The following is a 13,729-nucleotide window of genomic DNA, read 5'->3' as shown; positions in this document are numbered from 1 at the left end:
TCCATGGTAGTATACACATGGAAAGGAAAGATTGAATTGATTTATCTTCCATCGATTCATGGGTCTGCTTTACCCAGGGCCAAACAAGCCCAGGGTGACCCCAGCAAGGGGGCGGCGAGGTGAGCTGAGGCCAGAGGGCAGTGAGCACCCAGTGTTTCCAGAATGTGTTGTCAGCATTTATGACGGGTAACAGAGCTTCATTTCATGACCAAAAACCCAGATTAAAAATCCTCTTCTTTTTAGAAAACAACACAAAAAAAAATTACTGCAAAACACGTACATGAAACACAGCATTTACAAAATTTCCCCTTTCGCAAATATAGCACACAAACCAATAAACCCGCAACCCGCTCCTTGTATTTCATTCGTAGGTTTCCTCATATTTCACACACACACACCCCCCGCCCCCCCCCAACACGCTCAATTCCCCGCTGGCTGGGAATATATCAATTTCGACGTGATTAATATCGACCCTGTCCCGGTCTGACAGTTACGGATTCGAGAGCCAACCTGGCCACGCTAATTTTGCAGTTTCAGAATGCGGAGCCCGAGATCCAGGCCGGCTCGCCGCCCCCATCTCCTCTCCTTAGGAGCTTTGCGTTGTCTTGGTCCAGATTTGTTATGACAGCTCGTTACTGTATGTTCCCGAAAAGCCGTACCTCGCCGAAGCGCCAAAATGCATGGCTAAAAACCACGCTAGCTCTATTTAATTACATTTTTATTAGCATAATGTCCGGGGGGATTTTCACGCAAGGCAGAACAGATGCATTTATACCCACAGTCCCATTCAGACTAGAGTCAACAAGGTTAGCATATTTTATCCTTTGGGTGAACGCTCCATCGGGAAGGATGCTACTGGCCAGGTGCCGTTAGAGCTCTGTGCCTTTCAGCTCACGACGAACGGCAGCTAACTCCTTCAAGGCAGCTTTGGACGATACTATCAACTGGGAGAGCCGCACTCCTGCGCAGCGTGGTAAACACTTGTGGGGGGGGCGGTCGTGGTGGCGTGGTCTGGTGCACAGGCCCAGAGTCCACTTCCTTCGGATACATAATCGCTCATGATTTATTTTAATCATTATTATTGCCGGTGCTGTGCCTACCTGCCTCAATCCCGTGGCTGTCATGGTTTGGACTGTTACATTTTAGCCCCTACGTGACAAATCGTTTTCCACAGTGGTGCTGATATCCTTTGTTGTTTAGAGTATGTCTAAGTGTGATTAGTGTAAGTGTGAGGGTTTGAACATCCTGGGCCATGATGACCCCGTTCACTCTCTTGTGTCTGATTTCTGATAATATAAACTGGTCTCCCTATCAGATTAGACCACATGTTTCGGTCCAGCCGGAGCTTTTCCCAAGATCTGACCTGTTTTATTTTCCTATGCTCCCCTCCTGCTATGAAACAGCTTCATTCCGTTGTTGTTTCTCTCTATCATTTCATCGAACCCAAAGCCCACAGTCTCCATTCTGACTTCGCTTCCCCGCATGTGACTCCCTTTGCCCTTGCTTCCTGTGGCAAGTCTTGCAGTGAGTTTTAATTAAATGGGTGAAATTCATTTGATAAGCAGACTTTTCTGAATGACAGCTGAGCGGGCTGCTCGCGGTAGAGAGGCAATCGCTGCTTAAACGGGGAATCCCGTTAAATGCCAGTAGGGGACCACACCCAGGTGGGAAAGACCCAGCCGCTGTTTTCATCAGCCGATTGAGAAAAGGGGAAGTACAAAGCCAGGCCCTAAAACGCATCATCAAAGTGAGACCAGGAGCATGATTGACAGCTCCGTTCCTCATTGGTAGGACGTAATTTACTTCTGCATTGATTTTCCTTGTCTGCTCAGTAAACACTAGGTTACGAATAAAGAAGTCTGTGAACAGGCAGCAGATAAGGCGAGCAGCAGTCCGACACCCCCCAGATTACCGTTTAACTGAGCTGCTTGAATGATAACTTGTCCGTTCTTGTGGAAAGGGTGTTTATCTATTATACATCAAATAATTACTCTCTCCATCTCTCTGTCTATGTCTGACTGCTTGTTTCTCTCTGTCTCTCTCTCACACACCCTCTCTCTGTCTCTCTTTGTCTACCTGTCTCTCTCTCACTCTCCCTTTCTCTGTCTGTCTTTCTCTGTCTGGCTGTCCCTGCTCCTTTCTCTCCCTCCCACTCCCTTTCCAGGCATTTCCTTGTCTGTTTGGATAGCTGGCTTGTCCGTATCTTCTTTCTCCTCACGTGTCACGCTGACTTTGCACTGCCACGCAGTCTGGCTGTCTCCCCCCTCCCAATGTTTCGTCTTTTACTGTTTTTTTGTTCCTCTCATTTATTTCCCTTTACACCTGTCACTCAGTCTTAGTGTGCAAATCCTTGCTCTCTGTTGCCATCTGTGTCATTGAGTTTAAAGGTCTTGCCGCAGCTGGTCTGGGCACCACATAGCTTTCCGCCCCCCAGGGCCCACGTATGCCCACATCAACCCCCACCGCTTCGTTTCATACCAGCCTCTTCACTCAATCCCCCGTTTCCATCTCGGTTCCGTCACCCCTGCTTGTGAGCCAGTGGTTTGTGACAGAGTGCAGGTTCAGCTCTTCACACCTACAAATTAATGTGCCAGGCCATACATTTCCTTGGGGGGGGGGGGGCTGAAGGACTGCTTCTCACGGCTGGCAGAGTGATGTCATTAAGCGGAAGGCTGAGAAACGAATGGAAGCCTTTTGACCTTCCCCCAGAGGTAAAACATTGCCCCACAATAGAACCCTTCATTACAGTTATTTAATGTAGCTCCTTCACAATATAAATGATATGAAGAACGCCTTGCAGAGTATGACACGGCGGTGATTGAAAATATAAATACAGGCCTGATGTGTTACATGTCACTGAAAATTACAGCTACGCACAGCAGGAGGCTGGGGACAGAGTGTAAAAGAGAAAGACACAAGTAAAAATATTAAACCGCACATCCCAAAAGTCAGTGTTCTAATTTAGCGGCGATGGTGGGAAGATTAAACTAATGTGAGCCGTGATGAAGCTGATTAGCTGGTACTTAGAGGCCCTCGTTAATTAGACGGCATGGCGCTTTCCGCTCGGCGACGCGGCCACGTTTGAAGTGAGCCATGAAAGCGAGGACTTGGGTGCTGTCCCTGGCCATGGCGGGGTCTGCCCTGTACGGGGGGGTGGGGGGGGGGGGAGGGGTGCTCGCAGGCACACACATGTTCAGTTTTAAAATATTCCCCTTGACAGAGGAAGACGTGAGGAATGGAGCAGGGGACATTTTCAATCACCCCCCTTTAAAACTGCGGCCCACGCCCAAAGCCGCCTGTGAAGTTTTCCTCTGATTCCCCACCGGACTGGAGCTTCAAAGGGCTTTGAAACCCCCCCCCCCCCTGCACCACTGTGGGATTTATGCTGTATGGTGGTTGCATCCGCTAACACCTGCTCCCTGGTCCCCCCCCCCCACCCCCCACCCCCAAACACATGCTTCACTTGTGCTTTTATTACTAGCCATGAAAAGCCAGATGTGGTAATAAGGACATTATTATTATTATTATTATTATTATTATCAAGAAAAGAATTCTAGTTTACTTACGTGAGGATCCTGCAAGACGCGATCAGAACAAGCAGATGGAATCTATGATGCTGACCTTGACTCTGTTTTTTAGTGACTTTGCATGACTGAGGATGAACTGCATCACGAAATCCAGCACGTTGCCATGCCCCCCCCCCCCCCCCCCCCCCCCGCCCTCCTTCCCACGCTGTCGCCAGCCCCGACCTGCTGGCCCATTTACATGCATGTCATTCGGGAGTTCGAATGGGACATCTGGATGGTCAGCCTGAAACTGGATTTCAAAGCCCCTTTTGATGAGCAGACCCAGGGAGTGGGCTCTGCAAAAGCAGCTGCTTGTCCTACTGATGTGAATATCACCACATTATTCTTACAATCAAGCCTCCCTGTGCCCCTCTGGACACATGAGGTTGAGCTTCTCTCCAGATCATTCTAGAAGTCAGAGACGTGAGACATGACGTGTCCTTCTTCTGGCACTGTGGGTTGATCTTGTCTCTCTCCAGACATGCGATGTCGTTCGCAGTTGCCAAGGTTACCAGCTGGGGCCACACTCCCATCAGTCTGCAATCCTTAAAAAACCAAGGCGGGGGCAGGGGGTGATCAGTGCCACTCAGGAACAATCTGATGACATTTATTGCCACAGAAACCTTCCGCGGGCCAACAATGGCATGGGCTGTAGGGGTGGGGGGATGGATTAAAGTGCTCTGTGGCAAGTGGCCAGGCCTGTCTGTCGGTGGTGGCCCCGCTGTGGCAAACACAGCGGTGTTGGCCAATCCAAGGGGTTAACCTTGTCCCCCAGAGTGATTAAAACCAGTTGCAGAGGCACTTAGTAATTAGAGGGCCAACTGCAGCGGGAGCCTCTCCAGCAAGCGTCACCGTGGTAACAGCGATTTGGATGAAAGGAATTTTCTACAGGAGGGGTTGTCCCCTTTCCCCCCCCCCCCCTTTCAAGAAGAGGTTCCCTCTGCTCTCATTTCACCACTCCCCTCAGACAGCGCAAATCTCTGTGTCACAACCAGGCGGGGGACAACGGCCTCTCTCACACAGGCCCTCTCCCCTGGGAAGAGTCTGAATTGCCCTAATAACAGTGTCCTGTTCTACTGGGCCACGACCTGCGGCCCCGGAAGGGAGGATGAGTGTAAGGCATGGAGGAATGGAGGCATGGAGGACTGGAGGAATGGAGGCATGGAGGCATGGAGGCATGGAGGAATGGAGGCATGGAGGCATGGAGGAATGCCTATCAGCATTCAGCTGCTCACACTTACTGCTTCTGACAGGAGGTGGAGGTGACCTCGTCCTAGGAGACATTCGAACGACCTTGAGTGCTTTTCCCTGTGACCCTCCATTCCCTGTCCCTGTTCCCAAATTTAAACCGTGCTCTTCTTTATCCCAAAGAGAAGCTCTTTCATCCTGTGTGGAAATGGATCAGATACGCATCCCCCCCCAAGATGCCGAAGGGAACGGTCAGTTATCACGGAGACGGAAAGCCGTTTCCGCAGTCGCGATATGCCAGTCCGCGGCAAATCCACTTAACCGGGTCTCGATTATTTGGTCTCACGCTGAATTGGCGTGACGGGGAAGGAAACACAGCAGCAGCCTTCACTGGCTGCCCCCCCACGCAGCTCTCACTGCCCTTTGCCTGATAAATTCATGCAAATGCCACCTCTCGTCTATTCAGTCATTCATCATTTATCTCACTCCCACTTTTGTGCAATAAATGAAAACCGAGACGGATGTTGCACTCTTATTTAATATGCATCCCCCCCCCCCCCTTATTGAGGTACTTGAACAAGTAGTAGAATTTCATGCAAGGTCACGTGACTCTGGCCGTTTCCATGGAAACAGCTAATTGCTGCTCATTGTGCATGATTACCTAATGAGTGTGTGCGGGGCTAAGTGGCATCTTCAGCTGAATGGTAAACACACCCTGGCATCATAAGACCCAGATTTACTCTTTGCCATATTCATGGTGCCCCACATGGGTGACAGAAACCGGGTCAGGCAGCCAGGCAAAACCTTCAGCCAAACTTAAGGGATGCTGTGCTCTTCAGGGAACCACAGACAAAGCACGGACGCCCGGTGGGATGGCTGCACCCCCGAGCCTCTTCCGCGCTCACGCTAGCTACCTCCCGCGTTTCTGGGCGAATACAGCTGAACCTTCAGCTGAATACAGCATCTTTAAGGCAGTGCGGGGAGCACTTTGCATGATGAAGCCATCAGTCTGAGAGGCTGTTCTGCATTTTCTCTTTCCCCGGCTGAATATCATGCATCCTGACGCACGCAGAGTACGGGCAGAAAGCATTTTTAGCGGAAGCTTGTCATTTACATTTCTTGGTTGTATTTATCCTCCTCAAGTACATTAATTTTAGAAGTGCATATGTCTTATTCCTCGATAATTACATCTGAATAAGAGCTTCAACAGAAGGAAGGCCTGTGCTTGACTCGCTGGCTCATATTGTGGGCAAGTGTCCTGCCCGGCGTGCCTCGCGCTAAAACAGGCTGCAGGGCGAAGGCATTGTGCAAACAAGGCTTTGAGATCCAATAATTAAGTGTGGTAATGAGCTGCATTAATAACCAAATATAATTAAATGGATGTAATTAAACTAATGAATAACTGACTTTAACTGAACATAATTAGCTAATATTTTTGTATTTCTCATTGTCACCTGGAGAAAGCATGCGTTTGTCACAAAGCATAAAGGAAACTAAAGACTTGTATAATGATTCAACTACCCCGGGGAGTCAGGAAGTCTTTTATCACTGTCTCACGGCTCAAGCTGGACTAATTGTGCTTTACTTATGCAAAGTAAGATACCCACTGAAGCAAAGCCGTGCGAAGGACCCTGAACCTACACACAACCCCAAAACAAAATGAACTGAAGTGTCCACACCGTCCAGACTCATGAGAGGCAATGGAAACAGCCGACATTCTTAGACTTTTAATTCCTGGAAAATCCATCTAAGGCTGAATGCATGTTTTATAGTGAGAACAGCAGAGTAGGAAGGTATAAAGGCCATTTGCAAAGTCTAAGGCCCTCACATCACAACTTACATCATCACAAGACGAGCTTTTACATTTGAGGTTCTTGGACCGTCAGCGAGGGAGAACACGGTGTTGACCTGATGCAGACTGCTTGTTGTAATTCACTTTGTTTCCACCAAGAACATAAAGATGCATGTCTGAGCTAATGCAGCTCCAGTTACCAGGATGTGCGTTAGGCTGTGAGGGTAATGCCTTTCTTTGCTGTAGAACTTTTGAGGCAGTTTAATCTAGTTGATTAAAATCACCTCACTTTAATTATCATCAGCGGCAGATTATTATGCCGGCCATATTTAGCAGTAGGTTCTCAGGTAGGGCTATACCTGCAGAATCTGCCTTCTTGGGGCAGTATTGGTACGCTTCATATTTATAAAGGACAGGGCCTTGTCAGGACAAGAAAGGACAAGCCGGACAGAAGGACATCACAGAGAACCTGAATAGCTTTGAGCCAAAAGGAAAGAGAACGGACGTGGGAGGGAAGGGAGCTGGCCATCCAGAGCTACTTTTCTTTGCTTTTCTAAGACCATGCAAACAAGCCAAAAAAAACGATGGAACTGTGAAAAGGTCGCCGATGATGTCATGGCGTCCCCTGGGATATTCCATGAATTCCATGATGAATTTTTGGTCACGTTCACCATTAGCTCACACTTACAGGTACAGCACAGATGTTAATGAACATCAGCTAAATTAAAGTTGAATGGGGGTGTGGCTTATGCCATATGTACATGACATGTGAGGCCGGTAAGTGGTGTGTACTGGATTTATATAGTGTGCAATGTGGGACACAATGGACATAGTTTAGTGATCTTACATGGGGACAAACAGGAAGGAATCCCCAACCCAGCTTCCTCCCCTCGCAAAAGAGAGAAAAACAAAACCAGGAAGAGGACAAAGAGGGAAGATAGTGACCCAGTTAAGTAAAAGGATCACAGGTGACAGATGTGTTGCCTGTAATCCTAAACAGCTAGGGGCACTGACCTGCCTTTCATCAGTCAGCGGAACGTGGCAGAGTGCTGGCAGACCACAAAGCTGTGCCAGGCATGGGCCGTCACACGGATTAATGCACCACACAAGCAGCACTAAATCTGCACTGTCGAACATAGGGTGCTCAGTTCGTGGAGATTTATGATTTAACTTGTGATGCATGTTCATCAGAAGGCATAATTCACATAGAGTCTATCACTAGTTTTCATGGGGACTCAACCGCAACTTCTGACTGCACAGAGCATAGGATGGACAATCTTCCACCAGGAGACGTGAGATGCTTTTCACCTTTCGCCTCAGGTGGTAATGCTCAGCCTGCTGATGGCAAAGCTATGTGGTTTTCATCAGGCTAAGCTGGCCTGCTCTGCCAGTTAAATGTACAGTATGCAAACAGCACTGCTGTGTCGCTGTCCCTCTTGGTGGTCAGTGGTCTGCCAGAGATACTGGCTTAAAAGGATAACATTCACAGTTATTTTACAAGGCTCAACAGCATTTCACATACGACGTACGTGAGATTTTTTTTTTTTACTTCCAAAAGTGCATTTGTCCCAAAGCCTCAACATTAAAACAACCTCAACATTAAAATATTTTTAACATTTGTGTCATCGCTATATTTGTCAAGGCTTTTAATTTATGTCGATTTTTTTTAGCAGGGAACAAAAAGACGAATCAGCACAGACTGTGTCTGTTATCTTGTGAAGTGTCTGTGGCCTTGACCTTAATTTTCTCTTCAGGCCTCCAAGCATCTTGCTGCCCTAAAAAGTGAAATATTTTAGAAATTTTCCGGGAAGCGTCAGTGCAAAGCTAACAAATCTCTCAGTCACTGTCACCCGGCCATCACAGAGAAATGGGTTGCGAAAATAGGACAGCCACCGCAGCAGTTTGGCATCAAAATGAGGAACGTTTCCTTCTTCGGAGTAAAAGATGATAAGGTGGCTGGGAGGAGAGAAAGGTCACCACGGCATGTGTGCCGGCCGTCAGCTAACAGCAGCAGCGGTGTCACCGCTCGCAGATATAATGCTTCTCTCTTTCACAAGCCACTCGATGCGCTCTCCTCACAGTTCGGCAAAACAACACGAGGAATGCTCATTTCTCAAAACCCTGAGGTGAGGATGCTGACACCTACAGAGAGCCAATTAACATTGTTCATTGTTTTTTGTGACCTCCATTCCTGGTATTTCTTCTCTGTTTTTATCTAAAGTTAAATATACAACCAACTAACCCCCCCCCCTCCCCCCACCCAGTGCATTCATATAGGAACCTACATCAGAAAAAGTCAGTGAAACAAAAAAAAAACCTCCAGGATGAAAAAATATATATATATATTCTAAAATAAGGGTGGCATGGTAGTGCAGTGGTTCGTACTGTTGCCTCACACCTCTAGGACCTGGGTTCGAGTGTCTGTCAGGGTTCCATGTGTGTGGAGTTTGCATGCTCTCCCTGTGTTGTTGTGGAGCTTCCTCCAGGTAATTGTGTGTGTGTGTGTGTGTGTGTGTGAGGGAGAGAGAGAGAGAGAGAGAGAGAGCCCTGTAATGGGTTGGTGTCCCATCCTGCGTTCTTCCCTGCCTTCTGCCCACAGGATCTGGACCTCCTGTGACCCAGGGTAAGTGGTTTCAGAAAATGGATATTCTAAAATCTTTATTCTGTAAACACAACCTGATTTGCATTACTGGATAATACAGGTTGTTTATGTTTTCATGAAGCACATCAGAAAATGTGTTTGAACAAGTAAGTATTTGATGTATCAGAAGATTGCAGCACAGTGTGATCTGAGCCTTTTATTCTTCTTTAGTTTACTTCATACATCTCAACTCTGGATCCATCATTAATCTGTATAATAATGAAGTATATGTGAATTTAGATATTTGCAATTTAAAGCATTATTCACAGTATTCTGTTGTGCATATTTATTTCCCCAGGGTGTGTTAAAATAGCTAAAAACAGAAATGCTTGGTTCACATTATTGGATCTTGAAGAAATTATAAGAAAGGCTTTATACCATTTGATTCTGATGCATCTAAAAATAGAAAATAGTTTACTGTAAAAGGAGAATGCCGTAAAAAAAAAGTTCCCACCATCAGAAAAACAAAAGCCCATTACACTGAAATAAAAAGCAGACGTGTTCCGGTTTGTTTTTTTTTTTGTTTTTTTGTTCTTGTTTGTTAATGGCTGTTTAAGGTAGGCTGATAGAGGGAGCTTGTTTCCAAACGCTCCCACATCTCCCTGCCAAAATCTCATTGGCTTTTGAAAAAGTTTGTTGCCTATAAGTAAATCCCAGGGTTTCAGAAAGCAGGATTCTATTAGATTTAAGGTACCCCAGTTTAAATGGACTTCATCTTTGTCCACTTACATTTAGGCCCGACTACCTTAAATCCGACAAATTATCCTGCTGAGCAAAAAAATCCTGCTTTCTGAAACAGGCCTCTGGAGACAATAGACAGAATGACCAACACACACACATACACACTTGCTTACTGTACAGCCACAGGTTTACTGGCTTTGTTTATACAACCTAGGGTGAGTTTCCCGAAGCCTTCTTAAGGCTACGTTGTTCGTAAGTTCTATGTTAAAAGATAGAACTTACGGACGACGCAGCATTAAGAAGACTTCGGGAAACTCACCGCTGAAGAATATATGGCTCTTTTCAGGAAAGTTTTACAGCTGCAAACTCTAACCACAGACTGGTGGGGATGGTTTGCACTCAGATTTCTCAATTCTTTAATTTCGGTGGATTTTTTTTTCCTCAAATTGTTATTTCACGTTTTATTGGAAAATAATGACTTCTCCTTATTTACATATAAATAGAGCTCTTGTTCACACAGAGGGAGGCTTCTGCCATACGAGGGCCACCTCGAAACACGGCTTTCACATCCAAGGTCGGGCGTCACATTCCGAGAGCCTCCGGAAATCAAGCTCCCTGATTGGACAGCACTCGCCAATTGAGGTGGAAGGCGTTCCTAAGACGACCTCCGACTGCTTTGTGTTGGCAGTGTACCTGAAGGCTGTGGTATCCACCACTCATTTGAACATTACTGCGAATCCATTGGGGGTCGACGTTTGGCAAGATCTGCACTTCTGATTAGACTGTGGGAGGAAGCCAGAGTTCTGAGAGGAATTCGGCATGTCACATGGGAAACATGCAAACTGCACATGCACCCAGAACAAAGGGAACGCTGCAGTAACTGTTGTGCACATTCAGATAGACTGGACAACAAACAAGCACACTGTTTGTGTGGTCTATAAACACTTACTGCCCTTATTTTCTCTTAGGCTTAATGTTGTATCAAAATATCTTAGTTTAGCTGTGCTTGATTTTGAAGAAAATCCCATTTACCCATGACACATACTGTACAGGTGGACAGTCAAAAAAAAAATTCCAGTCCTTTTTCTCAGTTTCATCCCAGGTGACAGAATATTTCACCTCATTCTAATTCTAAACCTCTTGCTTTATCATATTGCCTTGCCCACTCTGATTGGGCTGTTTTCTGGAACACCCTTTCATCAAGAATGACGGGTAACATGCAGATTCCCAAAGGGCGTGGTCTGCTTCAAAGACTTGTCTCAGCCGTCTCAGCTCCTCTCTTCATAAACGCCCTGACCAGCTGCTCTCCACTGAATATGGATAAATAATTTTAATTAGATGATGTAATGTGGCTGCTTGTGAGGTCATCCCAAAATATAATTTCATTCATATAAAGAAGTAAATAACTAGTGCTCTGCTAAGACAAAAGTTTTTTTTGTCTTCTGAATCACTTTAAAATTTTGACCTTTTTAAGTCATCCCCTTTAAAACAATGCTGGCTTATTTGGTGAGAGATGGCTAACCCCATTCTGTTAGCACAAGCAGTGTTTGTGTAGCACACAACTCTAATCCAGTGACAACAAAGGAAGAGTTAACAGTGTTTTTGTCAAATCATCGCTTCTCTCTAGACAGATAGATCTGGATTCACATTTCTATAACCCTCAAGTCTTTTCAGTTAACTATTGAAACAACAGGCAGCACAATTATTAGCTAATTATTCTCAAAAGAACTTCAAAAGGGTTTATGGTTAAACTGCCTTATGTAGTTTTGCTTTCTGGGAAAGTTTCAGGTTTGTTCATTAGCTTGCTCTAGGTGTCAGCAAAGAGACCAGCCTCAGTCAGTTTGCTGTGGGACTTAACTGTTCTACCTTAAATTCCAAATAAAGGGCTCCAACAGATGAAATGGGGAAAAAACATCAAGCTATTTAATTTGCTCTGAAGAAATTTAAAGCATCAGTAGATTTACCATACAAGTGGTAAATCTACTGAAATATACCATAAGAAGACTGGGTAATGGTTAAGATCATCATACTGAGATTTCAGTTTTCCCCATAGAAATGAATGGAAAATCCCCACAAAGATATCATTACAATCCTGTGGTGTGTGTGTGTCCTAACACTGATATTAATAGAGCCAGATATAGACTAAATAGTAACAGCTGCTTGTTTCTGGCTACACTAGTCAGGTTGCTGAAATCCAGTACAGAAAATAGCAATTTATAAGCTATGTTCCACACAGATGCAGGGTTCCAATTCATTATTTAGGAACTTGAGGCATAGAAAATATTTTATTGGTCAGTGGTGCTGTATGCCTGGAAGTATATCAGTTCAACAATTAGGCTTTAATGGTCCCTATCTAAAGCCACATAGCTGAGTAGTGAGTCAGACAGTTCACACATCACTGATGACTAACAGACCATGCAACTGAATAGGTAAACTGACAGCAAGATACTTTCCTGCATCATGACCCATTTATGGCCTCAGTTTTGCTTCTCTGCAGAAAAACTCCTCATGTTTTTACGACTGCACTTTAAAAAAGGCTGTTTCTTATCCCTGGACACTGTCAGGTAAGGTCCATAAATAAGGCGGCTTCAGCTTTTTAAACAGCTCAAAGTAATTAATCTCTAATCATGTAGCATGTCTAATGTATTGTAAAAATTAATATGGTCCATGTTGTGGATCTTGTAGTTGGCCAATCCATCCATCCATCCATCCATTCCTCCATTTTCCGTAACTGCTAATCCTATTCAGGGTCACAGGGGGTCATCCCAGGATGGAGCGTCAAGCCATTGCAGGGCACTTTCACACACCATTCACTCACACATGCACACCAATGGGCAATTTGGTAACGTTTTATGGACTGTGGGGGGAAACCGGAGTACCTGGAGGAATGACCCAACCATAATCTTCAAAAAAGTCAAGCAGTTGAGATTTCCCTCTGCTGGCACATCTGGGCGTTGCAGCTCACTACTATTATATTCTCAGCTCTCATTCTTTCCCCTTAAGATTAATTAAAAATCAGCAACAATGTGTATCATATTGCTGTCTTTAGATCTTTGAAGATACTCTTTTGAGGGTTAGGATTTCAAAGGGGTAAGATTGACCTGAACTGGGTTGTTTGGTTGCATGTCTAAATTTGGATATATCATAATGGTAAAATCCAGATCTTCAGACAGTGGGAGTGCTTCTTCTGTGGGTTGTGCTGAATGTTGACCATCGTTCCTCCAGGAAAATCTTTCAACTACGTCATAAGTCCACCACACTCAAATCAGGCGGCTTTTGCAAACAGCTATTGATTTTCTGGTCAAGGCAATTTGAGTCACTCAGATCAACATTTTGCCAACCATCTGGCAGGGGAATCCTGGGAGACATGGACGTCCAATGCAAATTACTCAGAAGTAATGAAACTGAATTTCAAAGATGAGAAAAAAACACAAGATAAATATGAAAATACAATTAAAATTGACAACTTTCATTATTTTTTTCAAAGGATATTAGGGCAATCAAATAAAGTAGCAGATGGCTCAATAAAGACAAAACACTGTTATCATTATGTAAACATGGCCTCTTCTTATTACTTAGCCTTAAACTGTCTAGTCAAAAAGCAGAATTTTTAAATTACTCTTTGGAAAACAGTGTGCTGTGTATAAATATATTCAAATTATTTTGGGTTTAATACCAGACCACTGTTGATCAAAAAGAATTAAGAGGAATAGTATAAAAACAAAAACTAACAGCATTTACAAAAGTACAGCAATCCATCCTGGGTCCCTCTCCATTGTGGGACTTTCCAGAAACTGGATTTGTGATGTGTGCCAAAGAATATCAGACCCACATTGCCTAAGGACAGAAATGGGGTGACAG

Source organism: Paramormyrops kingsleyae, chromosome 7 (assembly GCF_048594095.1).
Source record: "Paramormyrops kingsleyae isolate MSU_618 chromosome 7, PKINGS_0.4, whole genome shotgun sequence".
NCBI classification, from domain to species: Eukaryota; Metazoa; Chordata; class Actinopteri; order Osteoglossiformes; family Mormyridae; genus Paramormyrops; species Paramormyrops kingsleyae.
The sequence above is the reverse complement of the archived record's forward strand: the minus strand, read 5'-3'. Positions refer to the sequence as shown.